Source organism: Plectropomus leopardus, chromosome 12 (assembly GCF_026936395.1).
Source record: "Plectropomus leopardus strain MGB_pleo_1.0 chromosome 12, ASM2693639v1, whole genome shotgun sequence".
NCBI lineage: Eukaryota > Metazoa > Chordata > Actinopteri > Perciformes > Serranidae > Plectropomus > Plectropomus leopardus.
The window spans coordinates 15,799,811-15,813,636 of record NC_142187.1 but is presented as its reverse complement, the minus strand read 5'-3'; the positions used below and the strand labels follow the sequence as shown (position 1 = coordinate 15,813,636).

Sequence of the window (13,826 nt, the reverse complement as noted above, 5' to 3'; positions counted from 1 at the left end):
TATGGCATTCCTAAATCTAAACCCAGCTTTACCCCCCGGAGAACAGAGTGTGTGTGTGTGTGACAGAGGAGCATTGTCCTGGCTATTGTGCAGCTAATGGGTCATCAGAGGGTTGTGTGGGTGTATGTGTGTGTGTGAGAGAGAGAAAGAGTGTGTGTTAATTTGAATGAAAGTCCCCTTAATTAGGCCGCTGTGCCTGCTTATTGTCACTTCTTGTGTTGGGAAAGATTAGGGTTGTCAAATAAAGGGTGCTTGTAAAGGACCGTGTGGGAGAAGGTGAGATCTGCAAAGCCGGTAATCAGTACTTTTGTTGTGAAGGAACGGTATATTTGAGCAAATTTGTTCTATTTTTTGCTTATTTGTTTTTAAATAGTAGATATTTTAGGGCTGCCAAAAATGCTTCAAAGCTTTGACTGATGCCCACATCAGTATTTTAATGCTGTTTTTCTATACCTTTGCCCAAAAAATCCCAAATGTCTGATAAGTTGATAAATAGCAATCTAACATTATTTATATTGCGTCATCATTTGTAAGGTAATCTCAGACAAGGACATGTAAACTTAGTGATAGATCTAGTTTTGTGGCTCCCACATTGTCACCACCCATGGCAATCTTACAGATTTGCTTGCAAGATGTTGAATCATCAGTCAAGCGTCTGGAACAGCTTCAAAATTGTCAAAGGTGACCCCCAAAAGTCAGATATGGCATGTCTCAAATCAACAACCAGCTTGGTAAATCACCTGAAAAAATGAAGTAACAGCTGGCAAAGTATTCACTTTTTCTAGCTTTAATGGCCTATGTTATTCGAGTGCAGTCACCACTGGCTGTGTCAAAAGCAAATCTATCATAGCGGTGAACCATAGATGAATGAAATAACAAACATATGATGTCACCCACTTTGATAGATATCAAATAAACTATTTTCAATAGGGATCTTACATTGGAAAATAAATATACCTGTCTTTGCAAAAAAAAGTACAAAACCAGGAGAAACTACAAGAATATCAGTAATTAGTTATTATTCTTGGAATCAGCTATCAGCCTGATGACGATAAAGCCACTGGGGGAACGGCCAGTATTTCAGAAGATCTGTTGTAGCCTGTTTTATAGAGTCTATGGTTGGAGAAAGCGGATATCCAGGCCAAGACTTCCACTTCTGAGTGTAGGTCATTTGGGCTAATCTAGATATATTCATATGAATGCAACAAGAAAAGAAAAAAAAAAAAAAAAGCTTATATAAAACCAGATCGTCATCACAACCTGTTCTCATCCCCACGTCGTCATATACAGACGCTCTGTCACGCCCCTCACAGAGCATCCTTTAGCATATCTATGTGACGCACAGCTGAAACACATTGAAACGAATGGTTAATGTTGTGGAACCGTTGAAGTTAGGCTTAAGCAACGAAGCTCAGTGATTAGAAAAAAAGGATCATGTTTATGGTTGAAAGAAGAATGTTTAATTAGATGCGTCACAAGGACGTCAGTATGCGACGACCTTATCTAAACTGTATAATGTGATGTCAAAACAACTTTGACTTTGGCTTCACACTGCCCAAAAACTGCCCTGTCCTGGATGCAAATCCGGTTGAGTTTGACCCATCCACCTCCCCGCCCTACATGGGCTCTCTCGCTCTTTATACTACATCACTTGCTCTGAGTTTGAAGTATTACTGCAGATGGGTTTACGTTGGGGTTAGTTGAAACCCGAATGCATCTCACAAGAATGCTAAGTCTTTGTCATTGATTTCACATGTCAAGGGGTCTGAAAAAGCGCTATTTGATGCTGTGGAAATGAGAGTTGGCTTTCAGATAATAGCCGATGGTTTTAAAGGCTCCATTTTGGCCAATGTTTTTTTTCTTTCCACACAGACTGTTTACCTGCTGCTTAGTCGCGATTGGTCAATACTACTCTGTCTACAAACAGACTACAAACAGAAACCAGGACACCTCTGATACCAAAATCTTGTGCCTACATATTCTGCATACAAAATGATTGCATCTGTGTAAAGAAATGAATTGGTGATTTAACAGAAAAATTTGAACAGACTGAATATTTTTCATATAAAGGAGAAAATCATGATAAAGTACAGATTCAGAGAGATGCCTTACATGCCTGTCTTTTCCACTTCAGTGCGTGCGCCTGTCTGAGAGATACCACTGGGGGCAGGAGTGATGTGACCTTTGATCCAACAGTCAGGAATGTAGCCGCTCCCAATAAGGAATACAGAAATGCAAGACTGCAAAAAGATGCTTGCCAAGATGCCAACCCAACATAAATAAGGTACTACACACACAGAAACACTTGACAATGGAGTAGTTTAATCGTGACACGCAGCTCAAAAATTCATCAGAAAGTGATAAGTGGGGTTGTGCACTGTTTGTTGTGTAAAGATGTTTTCTGTGGTGTAGTTGCAGCAACACAATTGGCCACAAGCACTAGTAGGCATGGGGGAAGTCATTGTTACATGTAACCTGTTTTTTTTTTTATTAAACACCAAATAACGAAAACATTTAACCTTTTTTACTTTGGATTTCTGCAATTTTAACAACCAGTCTAAATTCTCACACTGCCACCCTGGCTTCTTTTATTGAAGCCATTTGAAGTCACTTCTATTTCTGGAGATATCGGAGTCAAACACACACACACGCACGCACGCACGCACGCACACACACACACACACACACACACACACACACACATACATACACACACACACACACACACCTGTTGGGTTCTTTCTCTTGCACTACCATCAGTGAGTGTACACAAATAAACAATTCTACTCTATAGCCGGTTATGCACACACTTGTACGCACCACTATGTTTGTCCATGCCTTTGTCAGAAGATTTAAATTGTCTTATTGTATTCCTCCTTCATGATGTTGCCTTGAAACTTTGTAAAATATAATGCCAGCAGTTTGTGTCTGGAGCAGCATTAGCATTGTGGTGTATCAGAGTACTCAGGAGATGCAGCTTAACTTTATTTTCCAAAATTTGTGTCTTTGTTCAGCTGATAGTGTCTGCTTTATGGGGTGAAAAGTCTTCAAGTTTGTTGCTGATGAGGAGGGATATAATCAGCAATTCATAGCTGTAATTTGAAACACATTCTTGAGTTTGTGTATGCCCGATTGGGACTGTAGCATGTGAACTGTTTATGTGGATGTATAAATTGATCTTCTTTTCAAATCTGTGTCAGGCAGCTGGTTTACTGAGTTAAACAGATAATGTCGCAGTCTAAAAGGGAGTTTTGGAACAGCCATACCATGACGAACACTTCACCCACAAAATGATCATTTGTATATTATTATTCTTATTATTCATTCTTCTTGGAAGAGACCCCAGTTTGACTCATGTGTAAGCAGACATTGCATAAAATACATTAATAACTTTTAGTTTTTAAATTAGTTTTCATCCATCTTTTTAAAAAACAACTTTGCAGTGATATTCAGAAATCCTATTAATAGCCCTGTCAGTCAAATTTAAAGAGGTCCTCGGTTTTGTTTGGCTGTAACTTGTTTTTAAGTTGAGATTACAGGATGGGTCATTAAACCGCGCCCATTGGCATTTCTGGGCAGGCCCAAACACGACTCACTCAGCTATTGATTCACTTAACATTTCAACCATTCAAGTTAACCTTTAAGGTCTGTAACAGACGACCATCCCATAACAAATACGACCCCCCACCCCAGTATGTGTCTCAGTGTCTAAAGTTAGGCCGGCCCTCTCCCCGAGGCATCCCCAGCCACCACTGTAATTCAATCTCAGGGTGTTAGTGTGTGCGCTCAACCGCATCAGCATATGGAAAGTAGGTCTTTACTTAAAGTAATCATGAGGCAGCCTTCTTGCAGCGACTGCGTTTTCACCACGCTCTGATGGCCGTCAAATGTTTAGACTTGCAGTGACAGCTTCACCCTGAGACTAGAGTGACCTCTGACCTCTGGGGAATGGACAAGCCTGGAAACAAAAACAAGAGGCCTTTTGTGCGGGTCAAAGGGAAAACATCTGCTGGGCCGAGGACATGGAGAGAGGGGTGGGGGGGTGTTGACTCTCAGGGATTCATCACTTCTCGGCCACCTCTGATTAGATGTGCCTGATGGAAGAGTGCAGACAGCCACTGTATGACGCATCATTACGACCCAAATCCCCCTTCTTTTACCCATTAATGCCCCCGCTGCCTCTTGGCTCAGCTGGAAAAAATGATTAAGAAAAAGCAGATAAATACAAAATGAGGGGGATTTCTTTGATATGAATGCTGCAGTCGTTCTTATCACATCACCACAGGAGCCACTGGTCACAGCCAACCTTTCATTTCGAGCTTGAATTTGAGTCTGAATAAATGATCTGAGAGGATTGCACATCACAGCGCCCGTTGAGAGAATTCATTTCAACAATTCTGGCTTTGATATCATCATGCATTGTCAGGATAAATGAGTGTCTGAATTTTTTAACCCCACTGAAGTGGTACAGTTTCATTTAAATTCGACCGAGTGGGTGTTGCCCAATGAGGAGCTCCAGTGAAGATAACAAAAGAAAGCATTTCCACGCTCTTTCTACACTTAACACAAACTCGGCACACGCAGCTATTTAGCACCACATTGTTTATTTGTCTCTGTTCTGTCTGGCGGCCGACTCAGGTATTTACCACTTCCCTCTGTATCTCTCAGTAACAGAGACCTCTTTCTTCAGGCGAGCCATCTGATATAGCACACGGCTGTGATATGGGTAACCAGATCCTTCAGAGCAAGTTACCAATTAGCCAAACATCTCTCCGCAGGGAAACCTCATAGTGTGATTCTACGTGTTACTTAGCCACTATCATCAAGAGGCTTGTTGTTCTGCTAGAGCAGGTAAAACAATACGGCAGGTGGGTGGAGTGAGAAGTGCTGGAAAGTCGATTATTTTCCATTATAAGCGATAGTTAGAAAATCCTGGGAAATACACTTAGTGAGCAGTTGCCAGGCAACCAGAGGGGACTCTAAGAAGTTATCACTTTCAGCAATAGAGTCCAGCAAACAACCCACTCTTCTGGTTATAAACAGATTAAGTAAGTAAGATATTATGTGATAATTAGTGAGAGCCGAGAGTTAGACAAAAAGAGCAGAGATACTATAATCTGTGCATTAAAATACTCATACTAACGTACTATCTAGTATGCCAGAAAAAGATGCATAAAGTACATAAACATAGATTGCACTATCTGGTAGCATTTTGCATTGATGTATAAAGAGAACTGGATATAGCCTTGTTAGCAGGGCCCCCATACATCACTATAAAAGTTGCTCAGTGGCACATGAGGCCAAGAAAGTCAGACTAGGGCTGCCCCTTGAAAATCTGAGATTTGAATCATCACTGACTGAAATTGCTTTAGTCAAGCAGTCGTGGTTTTTCTTCTGTGCAGCGTACATCTGGGTACATTTTGTTTCCCAGATTTTGCTGCAGAGTGAGTGCTCTTGACTTTCATGCTACTCTTTGATAATGGGAACAGGGTACAAGCAGGCAGCAGCTCAAAGGAGGAGAGGGAAGGGACTTAGGCTTACAAGTGGTGAAATTACAGTTTACCAAAACTTAATACAATGCGGTCTCTGGCTTTTGTGTGATATCTAGTTGTCAGCAAAAAATGTTGTTGCACATGTATGACCCATTGTTAGCAGCTTGTTTAATATGTTGCATGAATTCCGACCTCACGCTGAATGCCCTGCAGAACCTGTTCAAACTTTAAAACTCTGTATGGAAAACAAAATGAATCATCTAACATTTGTACTGAGCAGCCAAATCGGATTCATCTGGCATAATTATGAGTTGGGTACAGCCCTACTGCCTGGTGTAAAATGACCTAGGTCTTATGCATCATTGAGAGAGCATAGATCAAACACACTAGAGACTTTGCCACCCAAGCGGCTAACTTCTGCTCGCTGAGCCGGCTACTTCGGGTTTAGCCCTCTGCTAACTTAAAGTGGAGTAAAATGATTTTAACATGCTAATGGTTTGAGTCCCATTTTGTTGGGGTTGTGATGCTCAAAAAAATGTATCTATGTATTTACAGGCATCTCTTTCCCCAATTCAAGTTCATGGGAAAAAGTATCTTTGGGCCCAATGGCATCACGTGACAGCCCATGAAGTAGTAGTTGCACTGTTTGTCCCCTTTGTCTTCAAAGTATGATGCATGTCCTGGTGGCTTGATTTTGCACACTGACTGACCTGAATGCAGCCAATGACAGCTCATCAGCAACTTAAGGAAACCGCAATGACAAAAATTGTTATTCATCAGTTAGTCACAAACACTCGTCTGAATTAATTTATAGCCTAAGTTTGAAGTTAAAACTAAATACACATTGCAAAGTAATAGCAGCAGAGCTCTGCAGGTAGACCTTTGTCTCTGGCAAACCTTGACAAATGGCAAATTTTGAATCTCCAAAGAAGCATCAAGCGATAATATTAAGGTCTGCTGTATTCCAAATAGCACACTTTCCCTTTTTACTTCAGATTTTGCACCACAGACTGTGGAAGTTGTATGAACGATAGGGTCGAGGTTCAAGGCACAACATTAGGACGAAGTAGCATGCTCCATGCGAAAGAACGTACTTTGTAAGGGCAGCTGCAGTTAAAAGAAGTAGTGCAGCGTATATCTGGATTAAAAAAAAACGACATGATGCTAGTGACAGAAGCTAAGCATATCCTAGCTGAGCACAAAAACTGGATCAGGAGGAAATGGCTAGCTTGGCTCTGTTCATGGGTAACATAAAATACATAGAAGTTGCTGTGCAAGAGATTGTTGGCACATAAACCCATTGCAGAAATCTGCAGCCTTTTACACGTATGGTTATATGCACTTAAAAAAACAACAGAAAACGTGTTAGGGAGGTTTAGAGGCACTGGTAGGTTGAATTTGTTGAGTGTGGTAGAAGCCAGGATACTTGTTTCACCACTGTTTTAAGGTGCTAAGCTAAGCTAACCGACTGTTAGCTTTAGTGGCATCAGTTCTCTCAACTAGCATTCTTGAAGAATATGAATAAGGGTACTTTCCAAAATGTCAAACTATTTCTTTTAAAGACAGACTGACTATGCTGAGCATTCGTTAAAACTTGAACCTAAAATACAATTGCATGTTATGCGTACAAGAAAGAAAGCAAGATGTTTATATTGAGCCAGATTCTAGGTTAGTTTGCATTTTTCATACTTGGAGGATTTTCTTAGTTTAACTATTCAGGAGCACAGACTGTATGTGAGACTCGCTCTATCAAATATTGAACACAAAAAATGAGATCTAAACAGTAAAAGCCATGAATAAGTAAAATACAACTTTTTAACATGATGTATACAGGACACAGCTGTTTGTAGTGTCCCCCATGTGCAACCATATTTCCACTGTTTTACTGAAGGGTCAATAATTCCTGAAGTCTGCATTTACATACAATCATTTACTGCATTGATTAAGAAAAGGAGCACTGAAGCTTCAGCTGTAGTTATATTGGTCTTCCACTAGGTGGCAGTGTTCAATGACAATTTATACAGTGCTTGTGTGTCTTGAATATGGCATTGAGTTTGCCCTTTCCCTGCACCATCAGTCCAAATGCTACATTACTACTATATGTATTATCATTACCTAAAATATGCTTGTTTAACTTTAAATAGCAAAATTCAGAATGCTGACCAGCTGCCTAAACGTGAGTTTTACACTCACCAGGTCGCAGCAGACAATACAAATACCACTTTCCTGTCTTCCTTCATCAACAGGGATTCTTGAGAGCATGCATATAGTGTGTATATATATATATATATATATATATATATATATATATATGTATGTGTGTGTGTGTGTGTATATATGTATATATATACACACACACACGTATGTATGTTCAAAAATTTAAAACAGTGTTACCAGTATAAAATCATTAAAGCTCTTAATTTGTAGTTGTTTGATGAATCAAAAACGTTTAGATTATTTACTCAAAGGAATTCTTCACCCACAAAATGATAATTTCTATTTTAACTGGTTATCCCGTGTTACCTTGACTTTGTGAAAAAAAAAACCCTTTTTCTCACATGCCCTCAGGAAAACTGTAAGCATATTGATTTATTGTTTCATTGTGTACCTCATTCTACAAAACTATATCAAAAAATCAATTTCTAAACTCTCACACAACTTGTGTAATAAAATCCAAGTGTCATTTATCCAGCTGTATGCTCAGTAGTTCCCAAACATATGCAAATACTGAAAATCTTATGCTCACGTCAAAGCCAGATTTCAGTTCAAAAGGTTTTTAGTGAAAATGCATGTGTTTGGGAAGCACTGAGGATACGACTGCATAAATGAGACTTGGAGGCATGCAAGCAAAACAAAGGTTTCTTCACAAATTCAAAGTAACACAGCATGACTAATTAGATATACAAATGGTCATTTTGTGTGTGAAGTGCTTCATTAAAGAAAAAAAAAACAAAACAACGTATAACAAAAGGTACAAAGGAATGCCAAAATGGTTATATTTAGTACCTCATTAGTAGCTCAGCTGTTTTGTGGATGTGTAAATACAGCGTGTGGAGATAGTGTTGAAATGAACCGGTTGCTTTTGATCACCATGTGTTTGCATAAAAGCGTTTAAAATCATGGTGACACCTCTTGAGAGTTTTCAGTTTTGTTCTATATTTTGAAATTGAAACAATGTCTTCAGTTACACTAAATTTATAGGAATATGACGTGTATGTTTATGGAGTTCTCAATAAAATTCAAATAAATTAAGAATAGAGTTTAGTATGCAAGACTCAAATGCCACTAAGGCTTAAAGCAAACGTGTTCAGCCTTTTAAGCCAACATAAGCTGATGTCAGTTGATGTTGGGTGTATGTTGTATTTAAATTCAAGAAACATGAGCATAATAGAGTGTAGTGTGAGTTTCACTTGGGGGAATTCAGGTTGTAAAGTTTAAAAGAAAATGATAAACTCATTACAGAACCTCCGTTTGAACATCTTTAAAGATACCGGACTGGTGACGTTTTAGAGCTCAGAGCTCAGTTGTTTCAGTTTTTTAAATAATTTAGACGTCCTATGGCTTTGTTAGTTGTTGCGTGCCTGAAGTGTAAAATCTTAACAGACCTCTTCAGCTGGCAGGAAAACATCCTTGTAAACACTTGAGTTCGTTTGTGTCTGACAGAACATGTCATAGCTTAAACACAATAGAGCTCTGTCCCCTCACTACCTGACCCACTGCAGGATGTAAATCTGTGACCGAGCCCCCTCCAAAAACTGTACGTTCTGTTCAAACATCAGCTAAAGGAGCAGATGCTCTGTACCGACAGTAGCTGGGTGGTGTGTGGGAGCGGTACAGCTTTGGCCTGTTCACCCATGAGATGCTGCCAAATTAGGCTGTTTCACACCCACACGGGCAGCTGCGAAAAGCTTTTAGGCAAAGAAATATACAGTATTTGAATGGTTTGGGTAAACAGTTTTTACTGGTGCTGAAACAAACCTTGGTCACACGCACATATTTGGCTGTTGCCTCTTAAAATGATGATTAATTGCGCTATTAAGGATGTTTGATATGAAGCTGATTAACTCTCATGGCTGCTCTGAAGAAGCTGAAAAATGATTTGTTTTTAACATTTTATTAACTTTTCTAATATTTATACATGATTTAAGTGACATGGTCTAACGTGCTCAGGGTGTCAGAAACATTTAGGGAGACGTCTTTCTTTGTTAAGGGGAAGGAATCGTGGATGTCCTTACCAAAAGCAGTCACAATAAATCATAAATAAGACAATTTAAACTCAAATTGAAACAGCCTTGCAGTCTCGGCTGCCAAATCTTACAAGTTGATTTTACTTGAATCAACTTGAATCTAGGAAACCAGGTGCTTTAAAAAATGTAAGAAAATATAACTAAATTATAATTCTCAATTTATGTTTAATTTATATCTAATTACATCTAATTACAATTACGTTTACTTAAAATGTAGTTATATTTACTTAAGTTGTTGCAACCTAAAAATGACAAGTTTAATTAAATCATTTTTTCTAAGTTTTAGCCACTTTAGCAAACTAAGTATACTGTTCTGTATATCTGTATTCTGCTGGCTGACTTGATTAATTTCCTGAATCGGTTAACTTTAACGCTACCCCAGCAAGTTGACACTAAATTCCCCGTATCCACTTTGAACTTATCCAGAAGCATCCAATCAAGTTGCAGGATGCTAAACATGCAGGACAAAACTTACAGACTTGCTTTAACAAATGAATCCAAACTTTAAAAAAAATGACTTTTATATTTTAATATGTTAGTGATTACATTTATTTTCTGTTAAAATGACATTACATTTAGGGAAAAGTGACTTTTTTAGGACTCAAAATTCATAATTTAGGACTTGAGACTTGTCAGTCTTGGCTTTGGACTTCAGTGCAAAGACTTGAAATTTATCTTAATCCCACTTCTGTCCTGTGGTAACATACTTGAAATTAGTGTGCAATTTAGTTCATTTCTCTAATTTCTTTGAAGTTCAAACAAATGACTGTCAGTAATCAGACCTCCCCTCGCTGTTTGTGATGCTTGACTGTGCTGAATTAGATATAGTTTTTTCGCTTTTCTTTGTTAAATCTCAGATTACATGCAAACATAAGGCGTGTGAGTATAAGAGAGAGCTACAGTCTGTTAAAACAATTATCAATACCATAGTACGTCCTTGACGTCATGTCGCATTGCCATACCGTGGCTATTGTTTAAACAAAGCCCCTGGGCCTTTCATTAGTTTTTTTTTTTTTACTCTTTGTGTTTAGTTTCTATTTTCTGTGAGGTTTGTGATTATCAAGCATAACTGGAAAGACATTTAAATTTTCATTTTCATTGATCTTAGAGAAGCACAAACAAAACTACATTATCTTTTCATTTAACTGAGACGACTCCTCGTATTTCAGAGTTGAATATCACTAAATCTCAGCACCTTCAGCCAGGAGCAAACGTGTAAACATATTTTTGTAGTCTGAATGAACTAAGCCATTAGCACATATTTCAAATCAGCAGAGCATTTTAGAGTTTGAGCTCTGTCTTGTTGAGATGAGTGTGTTGTTAGCACAGTTGGTGTGAATTACAGCACTGCCACCCTCTGCACAGGATACACTTACATCCTTTCTATAATGGCTATATCCGTTCCAGACACACAGTAACAGTACACATCATTAAATCACACTCCTACTTGTTTTTGGAAGGAGTTCAAATGTGAAACACGCAATAACAGCTCCATGCTGCGCTGGTTTATTTATTCAGTGTCTGAATGACTTGAATGACCACAGTCACATGAACCTGCATTTGGTCTCTTCTATTTATTTAGTTTTTATAATCTTACAATATAACTTTTGAACACTTTTTCAAGTATAATTTGATATTTTGGGTAATGTGCTTATTCATTTTCTTGCAGTGAGTTAAATGCAAAAATTACAGCCATTAGCTGGTCAGCTTAGCTTTGCATAAAGATTGGATGTTAGCGTGTCTAAAGTCTTGTCATTGAGGTTGGGAGGCATTTTTACACTTCTGTTTTTGTACCAAGTAAAGAAACAAAATATATCATGCTGATAAGTGGGCTTTAGAGGTGATGGTTGGAGGATTTTGTTACTTTTGGACTGAGCAAGGTGAGCTTTTCCCCATTTTCAGTCTATATGCTAAGTTATAGCTGGCTATACGCCGAAACTCGCTTTGGCACAAATGGGATTGTTTGTAAATTCGGGGCACTGTTGGATTGCACCACTCAGTTGTTCAGTACACCACACTCTTGGTGTGCTGAGCGGAGTGATATGTAATGTAATGACCGGTTTGTTAATTTGTGCAGAAATGCAACGCTCTGCTACTTAAACTGTGTTTTCATCAGAAGCTTTTGGTATAGTACCTTTGGAACCAAAAAGCATCACCTACAAAGAGGATCCGAGACCCCAGAACCAGACCGTGTTATCACAGAACAGAAGAGGGCTGCCGGCTGGAGTGACAGTCTCTCTCGATGGATGTTATATTCATAAATAACAGGTTTGTGCATTGACGCCTTGTCAGGCAAGAACAGGGTTTTAGTGTTGCCAAAGCACACTGGAACAAGGACACTGGGTGTCTAGACTAAAGACTAAAGTTAGGAAAAATTAGACTAAAGTTCACACAATTCAGTCACAATAAATGTACGTTTTTTAAATGCTTGAAGATCCACTTATTACTAAAAGTATATGCCATCCAAAGGACAATAAAAACCTATGGAGTGGTCAAAGTTGTCATGTTGAAATTTAAGGTGTGTTGATGGATTCATGTCGTCACCTCATGCATGGAGTTACATTACGATATTTATTTCTTGTGGTTTATGTTTGCCTAAAAAGCTCAGTTTATATAACTGAACCATTTTTAAAATATCTGACGGCTGTTGGTCACACTTTTTAATTACTTTTTATTTCATGCTGAGTCTGCTGGACAGGGGTCATCACTATGATGAACAATTAACACAATTAACACATTAGCACTCTGCACTATGTTCATTTACAAACTCTTTGTGTTTAGATAATAATAATTCTGCTACCTTTAATTATATAGCACATTTAATGCGTGGATGCAGTTCAAAGGCAAGATCAGAGGAAAATAAACAATAATAGTAAAAAAATTTTAAAAAGTGAGAGAAAACCTGCGTGGATTGTCTCTCTCTCTGATACAAAGCGTTAGTGAGGTGTATGAATTATGCATCAACCCACTCTTAATGATTTGCGAGCACTGTGTCATCCAGGTTGGCGACATCCCATGAATGCTTCCAAAATGTAAATACATTAAAAAAGCCTTCCATAGAAGTGACGATAAAAACAATCCCCTTCAACGACTACTAAAACAACAATGAGACTGTTTATTTCTCGTATTTGTCTCTGATATCCGTCGTTTCTTGGCGCCCTTTTATCTCGGATCTCATCCAGAAAGTGGCCGCAGGTCCGGCCATCAACAGTTCCTCTATGAATTACTGCTTCCTGTCAAGATATGAGGCCTGGCACGTCAACAATGCCTGGCAGGAAAAACTTGTGTCTGTTACTGTCAGGCTCTTCTTTTTCATTTTAAGTTTGAGTGCCTTTCTTTGTGTCTGAGTGTCCTGTGAGACAGAGGGCAGCTTATCCACGTCATCATGTTGGACTGAGACTTGTGGCATCAAAGAGCCACCGAGCGAGAGCGTCAGAGGAACAACATGAGCCATTGTCCTCCTGGCCTGCTGTGCACCGGAAAACACTGTTCATGATCCCATAAAGATGTTTGGGAGTGGGTCTAGTGAGGTCTTTATGGCCTGTCGGGTTTCACAATAGAGAAGAGAAGGTGTTGTCAGTGTAAGTGTCAACTTTCTCAGTAAGTCTGCTTCTCTATTTTGCTTTAAATGTCAATGAAACATTTCTTGGTTAGGATTCCTTCAATGTGCATTGTTCAGGAGGTTTTTATAAGGAAGCTGAATTATCCTCAGAGCTCTCTTTGTCTCCAAAATGGATTAAAACACTGAATAAAGCAGTTTCATGATACAAATCATATTTCTCCTGAGCTGTTTGACACGTCACAGATGGCTTGCTTGCCCGGTATCTGCAAATGTGTACTCACCAATTTTCTCTCATAACTCTAATTCTGGTCATCTTATTTCTGAGACAGACGCTCAGGAGGGTTTTTACCAAAAGCCAAATTGTCCACAGAGGTCTCTTCTTCTCCAAAACAAACAACCTGGTGTTTTAAACCAAGAAAAACAGAGTAAAGCAGCTTCACGTTAAAAATCTGTGATACTGAACAGCTCATTGTAGAGCCAATGCTAATTAAGGCAGCCGACCACAGACTGTATATAAAGATGGAC

The 13,826-nt window shown here is 38.9% G+C and overlaps 1 protein-coding gene across 3 annotated transcripts in view; it reads left to right on the top strand.

The window, feature by feature from the left end:
* LOC121951596 (anoctamin-8-like) overlaps positions 1-13,826 on the top strand; it is a 58,898-nt gene that overhangs the window by 3,284 nt on the left and 41,788 nt on the right. For all 3 annotated transcript variants that reach the window (XM_088085260.1, XM_088085261.1, XM_088085259.1), the window contains exon 2: positions 2,135-2,284. The gene's annotated coding sequence lies outside the window, so the exon portion shown is untranslated. The remainder of the gene's footprint in view (positions 1-2,134; positions 2,285-13,826) is intronic.